Source organism: Crotalus tigris, unplaced genomic scaffold, assembly GCF_016545835.1.
Source record: "Crotalus tigris isolate CLP2741 ecotype Arizona unplaced genomic scaffold, ASM1654583v1 scf7180000021393.9847, whole genome shotgun sequence".
Classification (NCBI taxonomy): Eukaryota; Metazoa; Chordata; class Lepidosauria; order Squamata; family Viperidae; genus Crotalus; species Crotalus tigris.
The window spans coordinates 1,862-9,372 of NW_024098488.1; the positions used below are offsets into that span (position 1 = coordinate 1,862).

Genomic DNA, 7,511 nt, shown 5'->3' on the forward strand with positions numbered 1-7,511 from the left:
AAGATTTTGTAGCTTTAGAGTCCCTGAGATCGAGGGGAGGAACATTTGCACACCTGTTGCCAAATGTTCCTCAGAAGAGACACGGAGGAAGAAACAAAGGCGAAGAAAGAAAAAAGAAGAACCAAGACAGCAAGAAAATGTCTCCAGTTCAAGCCCTATTAGCTTTGGCTGTGATGGCGCCTCCTACGCTGTGAGGTAAGTTGTATTCTTCAAAGTTTTATGATATGGAGGGAGGTCAATGGTCCCCCCCCCAGCAAAAAAAATTGATGGTCCATTCTTCCTAGGTAAGTAGGGGTAACACCTGCCTCTGAGGTAATAGTAACCACAGTGTATTGTGCCTTCTTAGGTGTAAAACCTCAGTGGCAGCTGAAGTAACGTTGATTTTTTTTTTATTTCAAAGGCATATACTACAGCATCTTAGAAGACAGAAGACTCAGCTTTGAAGGTAAAAGTACAAGAAGAAGGAATGGAAATCAAGAATGAATAAGATCTTGTAGATAGTTGATTTTATATCTTTCTTGCCTGGCATAAATTAAGACCTGGCAACGGTTCTTAGAACCAGAAAGAAAGTTTCAATGGACCTTTTAATTCTAGGTGTGGCCATTGATTGATAATAGATTTTATAGTTTTCTGCCTGGTGTAAATTTAGCCATGGCTATGGTTCTTAGAACCAGAAAGAAAACCTCAGTGGCCCATTTAAATGACCAACGTGGCCAGTGATTAATCATAGATTTTATAGTTTTCTGCCTGGCGTAATTTTAGCCATGGCGATCGATCTTAGAATCAGAAAAAAAGTTTCAATGGACCTTTTTAATTTTAAGTGTGGCCATTGATGGATAATAGATTTTATACCTTTCTTGCCTGGCATAATTCTAGCCATGGCGATGGTTCTTAGAACCAAAAGAAAACCTCAATGGCCCTTTTTAATGCTAGGTGTGGCTGTTGATCAATTATAGATTTTATACCTTTCTTGCCTGGCATAATTCTGGCCATGACGATGGTTCTTAGAACCAGAAAGAAAGCCTCAACGGCCCTTTTTAATGCTAAGCGTGGCTGTTGATCTATAAAAGATTTTGTAGCTTTAGAGTCCCTGAGATCGAGGGGAGGAACATTTGAACGCCTGTTGCCAAATGTTCCTCAGAAGAGACACGGAGGAAGAAACAAAGGCGAAGAAAGAAAAAAGAAGAACCAAGACAGCAAGAAAATGTCTGCAGCTCAAGCCCTATTAGCCTTTGGCTGTGACGGCGCCTCCTACGCTGTGAGGTAAGTTGTACTCTTCAAAGTTTTAGGATATGGAGGGAGGTCGATGGTCCCCCTCCAAAAAAAATTGATGGTCCATTCTTCCTAGGTAAGTAGGGGGTAACACCTGCTTCTGAGGTAATAGTAACCATAGTGTATTGTGCATTCATAGGAGTAAAACGCCAGTGGCAGCTGAAGTAACACTGATTTTTTTTTTTGTCTCAAAGGCATGTACTACAGCATCTTAGAAGACAGAAGACTCAGTGTTGATGGTAAAAGTACAAGAAGAAGGAATGGAAATCAAGAATGAATATGATCTTGTAGATAGTTGATTTTATATCTTTCTTGCCTGGCATAAATTAAGCCCTGGCAATGGTTCTTAGAACCAGAAAGAAAGTTTCAATGGACCTTTTAATTCTAGGTGTGGCCATTGATTGATAATAGATTTTATAGTTTTCTGCCTAGTGTAAATTTAGACATGGCTATGGTTCTTAGAACCAGAAAGAAAACCTCTCAGTGGCCCATTTAAATGACCAACGTGGCCAGTGATTAATCATAGATTTTATAGTTTTCTGCCTGGCGTAATTTTAGCCCTGGCGATCGATCTTAGAATCAGAAAAAAAGTTTCAATGGACCTTTTTAATTCTAAGTGTGGCCATTGATGGATAATAGATTTTATACCTTTCTTGCCTGGCATAATTCTAGCCATGGCGATGGTTCTTAGAACCAGAAAGCAAGCCTCAACGGCCCTTTTTAATGATAAGTGTGGCCGTTGATCTATAAAAGATTTTGTAGCTTTAGAGTCCCTGAGATCGAGGGGAGGAACATTTGCACGCCTGTTGCCAAATGTTCCTCAGAAGAGACACGGAGGAAGAAACAAAGCCGAAGACAGAAAAAAGAAGAACCAAGACAGCAAGAAAATGTCTCCAGTTCAAGCCCTATTAGCCTTTGGCTGTGATGGCGCATCCTACGCTGTGAGGTAAGTTGTATTCTTCAAAGTTTTATGATATGGAGGGAGGTCAATGGTCCCCCCCAAGCAAAAAAAATTGATGGTCCATTCTTCCTAGGTAAGTAGGGGTAACACCTGCATCTGAGGTAATAGTAACCACAGTGTATTGTGCCTTCTTAGGTGTAAAACCGCAGTGGCAGCTGAAGTAACGTTGATTTTTTTTTTATTTCAAAGGCATGTACTACAGCATCTTAGAAGACAGAAGACTCAGCTTTGATGGTAAAAGTACAAGAAGAAGGAATGGAAATCAATAATGAATACGATCTTGTAGATAGTTGATTTTATATCTTTCTTGCCTGGCATAAATTAAGCCCTGGCAACGGTTCTTAGAACCAGAAAGAAAGTTTCAATGGACCTTTTAATTCTAGGTGTGGCCATTGATTGATAATAGATTTTAGAGTTTTCTGCCTGGTGTAAATTTAGCCATGGCTATGGTTCTTAGAACCAGAAAGAAAACCTCTCAGTGGCCCATTTAAATGACCAACGTGGCCAGTGATTAATCATAGATTTTATACCTTTCTTGCCTGGCATAATTCTAGCCATGGCGATGGTTCTTAGAACCAAAAGAAAACCTCAATGGCCCTTTTTAATGCTAGGTGTGGCTGTTGATCAATTATAGATTTTATGCCTTTCTTGCCTGGCATAATTCTAGCCATGGCGATGGTTCTTAGAACCAAAAGAAAACCTCAATTTTAATGCTAGATGTGGCCGTTGATCTAGAAAAGAATTTATAGCTTTAGAATCCCTGAGATTGAGGGGAGGAACATTTGCACCCTGTTGCCAAATGTTCCTCAGAAGAGACACGGCGAAGGAAGAAACAAAGGCGAAGAAAGAAAAAAGAAGAACCAAGACAGCAAGAAAATGTCTCCAGTTCAAGCCCTATTAGCCTTTGGCTGTGATGGCGCCTCCTACGCTGTGAGGTAAGTTGTATTCTTCAAAGTTTTATGATATGGAGGGAGGTCAATGTTCCCCCCCCCCAAAAAAAATTGATGGTCCATTTTTCCTAGGTAAGTAGGAGTAACACCTGCCTCTGAGGTAATAGTAACCACAGTGTATTGTGCCTTCTTAGGTGTAAAACCTCAGTGGCAGCTGAATTAATGTTGATTTTTTTTTTTTATCTCAAAGGCATGTACTCTACACCATCCTAGAAGACAGAAGACTCACTTGTCAGCCTGCAGTGTTGATGGTGAAAAAGGAGGAAGAAGGAATGGAACGCAAGAATGAACATGATCTCCACCAAGAATGCTATTTCACCAATTATGTCAAAACTGACCTTTAGAACAATCGCTGAAAATGTAAGCCACTTTCATGATCACACCACACTACACATTTTAATCCTATCTGTGACCATTGCTACATAATAGGGATTCTCGTTTTCTTGCCTGTTGTATTTTTAGCCCATTCTAGGTGTGTTCCATGATGTTCATAAGATTCCATACTTTTCTTGCCTCCTTACTGTTAGGCCTGGCAATGGTTCTTAAAACCCAAAAGAAAATGTCTATGGCCCTTTCTATTGCTAGGCTTGGTCACTGATTATTAAAACAGTAATTAGTATTCTGGCCTAGTGTAATGTTAGCCACAGCTGTACTTCTTAGAACTTGAGAAGGGCCACACAAGCATTCCACATGCCAATCCATCCTGTAAATAGTGATGACTCATTTTTAGAGGTCTTTCAGTCCCTGAGCTGGTGTGACACTCACACCGAATGGATGTGGATAATTATCGGCTCCCAGACTCACTCAGTCCATGAGCAGATACTTTCTGAGACTCACACTAGAAGTCTCTCTCTTTCAGTCCCCGAGTGAGCAGCGAGGGCGAATCACACTGGAGGCGTCAACAGCCCTCGGCTGGAAGTCTCTCCTGGTCCCTGAGGCTCCCCAATTGAGTCTCAAACTGGAAGGGAATCCTTTTGGATCGCTTCCCTCACTGGTCAATGATGATCATGATCATTGCAGTCCATGAAACCAGAGAGACAAAAGAGATGCACTATTCCTGATTCCATCTGCACCGCCCCCCATGTTTAGGCATGGACCCTTGGTCACGCCTCCTTCGCCCCCTGCCACTCGCCTCAGCCCATTTACAGCCAGCTTTCCTCCTCCGTTGCCCTCCCGCAGCCATTCTCCACGGCCAGTGGACCCTGGGTCCTCTGCCCGTCGCCCTTCGGCCTGGACAATTCACCCAGACACCCTTTGTCCCGGGCCTTTGGCTATATGGGACAAATAGCCCCCAGCCATGGTGCTGCGGGGGCAGCATGCGATGAGCAACCCCAGGGGCTGGGGAGGGCAGCTGTGATGCAAGATTTTTTTTAAAAAGTGCTCTGCTCTGCATGTTTCGGGGCCTTGCAGCTCTGACCCCAGAATCGGAAGGAGGGGGACTGGCAGCAGAAGTAGCAACCACCGGGGCCACTGGGGGGAGCAGTCAGACAAGAGTGTGTTGGGGAACGAGGGAGGGAGGGAGGGGCACCTCAAGGGGACTTCACAAAGACAGCTTGACTCGCAACTCAAACGAAAGAGAGGAGGAGGAGAAAGGCCGGAGCAGCTTCTGCCACAGCCCGGGAGGCGGGTTAGGGGGGCACACAGGCAAACAGGGCTGGTGTGCTGCTGGAACTGGAGCGTCATGGGAGGGAAGCGTGGGCTAATGGGACTGCTTGCGCCTTGGGAGGGAAGGGAGGGCAACTGGCAAGGACTGGGGATGATGGGACTGCGTGCGCCGTCGTGGGAGGGAAGGGAGGGCAAATGGCAAGGGCTGGGGATGATGGGACTGCGTGCGCCATCGTGGGAGGGAAGGGAGGGCAAATGGGAAGGGCTGGGGATGATGGGACTGCGTGCGCCGTCGTGGGAGAGAAGGGAGGGCAAATGGCAAGGGCTGGGGCTGATGGGACTGCGTGCGCCATTGTGGGAGGGAAGGGAGGGCAAATGGGAAGGGCTGGGGCTGATGGGACTGCGTGCGCCGTCGTGGGAGGGAAGGGAAGGCAAATGGCAATGGCTGGGGATGATGGGACTGCGTGCGCCGTCGTGGGAGGGGAGGGCAAATGGGAAGGGCTGGGGCTGATGGGACTGCGTGCGCCGTCGTGGGAGGGAAGGGAGGGCAAATGGGAAGGGCTGGGGGCTGATGGGACTGCGTGCGCCGTCGTGGGAGGGAAGGGAAGGCAAATGGGAAGGGCTGGGGGCTGATGGGACTGCGTGCGCCGTCGTGGGAGGGAAGGGAGGGCAAATGGCAAGGGCTGGGGCTGATGGGACTGCGTGCGCCGTCGTGGGGGGGGAAGGGAGGGCAAATGGCAAGGGCTGGGGCTGATGGGACTGCGTGCGCCGTCGTGGGGGGGAAGGGAGGGCAAATGGCAAGGGCTGGGGCTGATGGGTCTGCGTGCGCCGTCGTGGGAGGGAAGGGAGGGCAAATGGGAAGGGCTGGGGCTGATGGGACTGCGTGCGCCGTAGTGGTAGGGAAGGCAGGGCAAATGGGAAGGGCTGGGGCTGATGGGACTGCGTGTGCCGTTGTGGGAGGGAAGGGAGGGCAAATGGGAAGGGCTGGGGCTGATGGGACTGCGTGCGCCGTCGTGGGAGGGAACGGAGGGCAAATGGGAAGGGCTGGGGCTGATGGGACTGCGTGCGCCATCGTGGGAGGGAAGGGAGGGCAAATGGGAAGGGCTGGGGATGATGGGACTGCGTGCGCCGTCGTGGGAGGGAAGGGAGGGCAAATGGGAAGGGCTGGGGATGATGGGACTGCGTGCGCCGTCGTGGGAGGGAAGGGAGGGCAAATGGGAAGGGCTGGGGATGATGGGACTGCTTGCGCCGTCGTGGGAGGGAAGGGAGGGCAAATGGGAAGGGCTGGGGATGATGGGACTGCGTGCGCCGTCGTGGGAGGGAAGGGAGGGCAAATGGCAAGGGCTGGGGCTGATGGGACTGCGTGCGCCGTCGTGGGAGGGAAGGGAGGGCAAATGGCAAGGGCTGGGGCTGATGGGACTGCGTGCGCCGTTGTGGGAGGGAAGGGAGGGCAAATGGCAAAGGCTGGGGCTGATGGGACTGCGTGCGCCGCCGTTGTGGGAGGGAAGGGAGGCAAATGGCATGGGCTTGGGGGTTGGAACTGTGACCCGTCGTGGGAGGGAAGGGTGGGTAGAAGCCACGCTGGCCTTGCTGTTTGCCTGTGTGCCCCCCTAACCCGCCTCCCTGGCTGTGGCAGAAGCTGCTCCGGCCTTTCTCCTCCTCCCCTCTTTCGTTTGAGTTGCGAGTCAAGCTGTCTTTGTGAAGTCCCCTTGAGGTGCCCCTCCCTCCCTCCCTCGTTCCCCCAACACACTCTTGTCTGACTGCTCCCCCCAGTGGCCCCGGTGGCTGCTACTTCTGCTGCCAGTCCCCCTCCTTCCGATTCTGGGGTCAGAGCTGCAAGGCCCCAAAACATGCAGAGCAGCCACAGCACTTTAACAAATCTTGCATCACAACTGCCCTCCCCAGCCCCTGGGATTGCTCATTGCACGCTGCCCCCGCAGCACCATGGCTCCTGCCTGCCACCCAGCTGGCTGTGGGCTATTTGTCCAGTACAGACAAAGACCCAGGACAAACGGTATCTGGGTGAATTGGCCGGGCCGAAGGGCGACAGGCAGAGGGCCAAGGGCCCACTGGCCGTGGAGAATGGCTGCGGGAGGGCAGCGGAGGAGGAAAGCTGGCTGTAAATGGGCACGGGTGAGTTGATGGGCTGCATTTCTTGGGCAAAAGGCTGCACTGCTGCTGAGGCCATCCTGACTCAGAGGTGATGCCAAGGCACTCCTGACAGGGGTCTTCCAGCCCCTGAGTTACTATTCTGTGAAACTCACACTGAATGAGTAGGCAGCCAGACGCTCCCAGGCTCGTCCAGCCTCTGAGCACACACTCTGTGAGACCCACCCTGGGAGGGAGACCCTTTCAGTACCTGAGTGAGCAGCCAGGGCGAGTCACACTGGAGGAATCAACAGCGCTCAACTACAAGCCTCCTCCGGTGCCCTAGCTGAGTCTCAAACTGGAAGGGAATCCTTTTGAATCGCTTCCCTCCCAACTTCATACCCTGAGAAATAATGTCAGCTGCAGCCAGATCTCTTGCAACCAAAAGTAAACCTGGTGACACACTTTAATACGAGGTATTGCCATCTCTACAAATTAATAACTAGTTTTTTGCTAGAGTGAAACATTATGTCCTTGAACTGGAAAATAAATCTGTGTGACCTTTTTAAATTCTAGATGTGGCCATTGAAACCCTGAGTAGATTTCTTGCCTGGCTTAATTTAGGCACGATGGTC

At 49.9% G+C, this 7,511-nt stretch overlaps 1 long non-coding RNA gene across 1 annotated transcript; it reads left to right on the forward strand.

Annotated features, from left to right (window-relative positions):
* The first annotated feature begins 3,134 nt into the window (after positions 1–3,134).
* On the forward strand, positions 3,135–3,496 carry LOC120296637. Its single transcript, XR_005553541.1, has 2 exons — positions 3,135–3,168; positions 3,374–3,496. It is a non-coding gene; the product is annotated as an uncharacterized LOC120296637 (long non-coding RNA).
* The last annotated feature ends 4,015 nt before the right edge of the window (positions 3,497–7,511 follow it).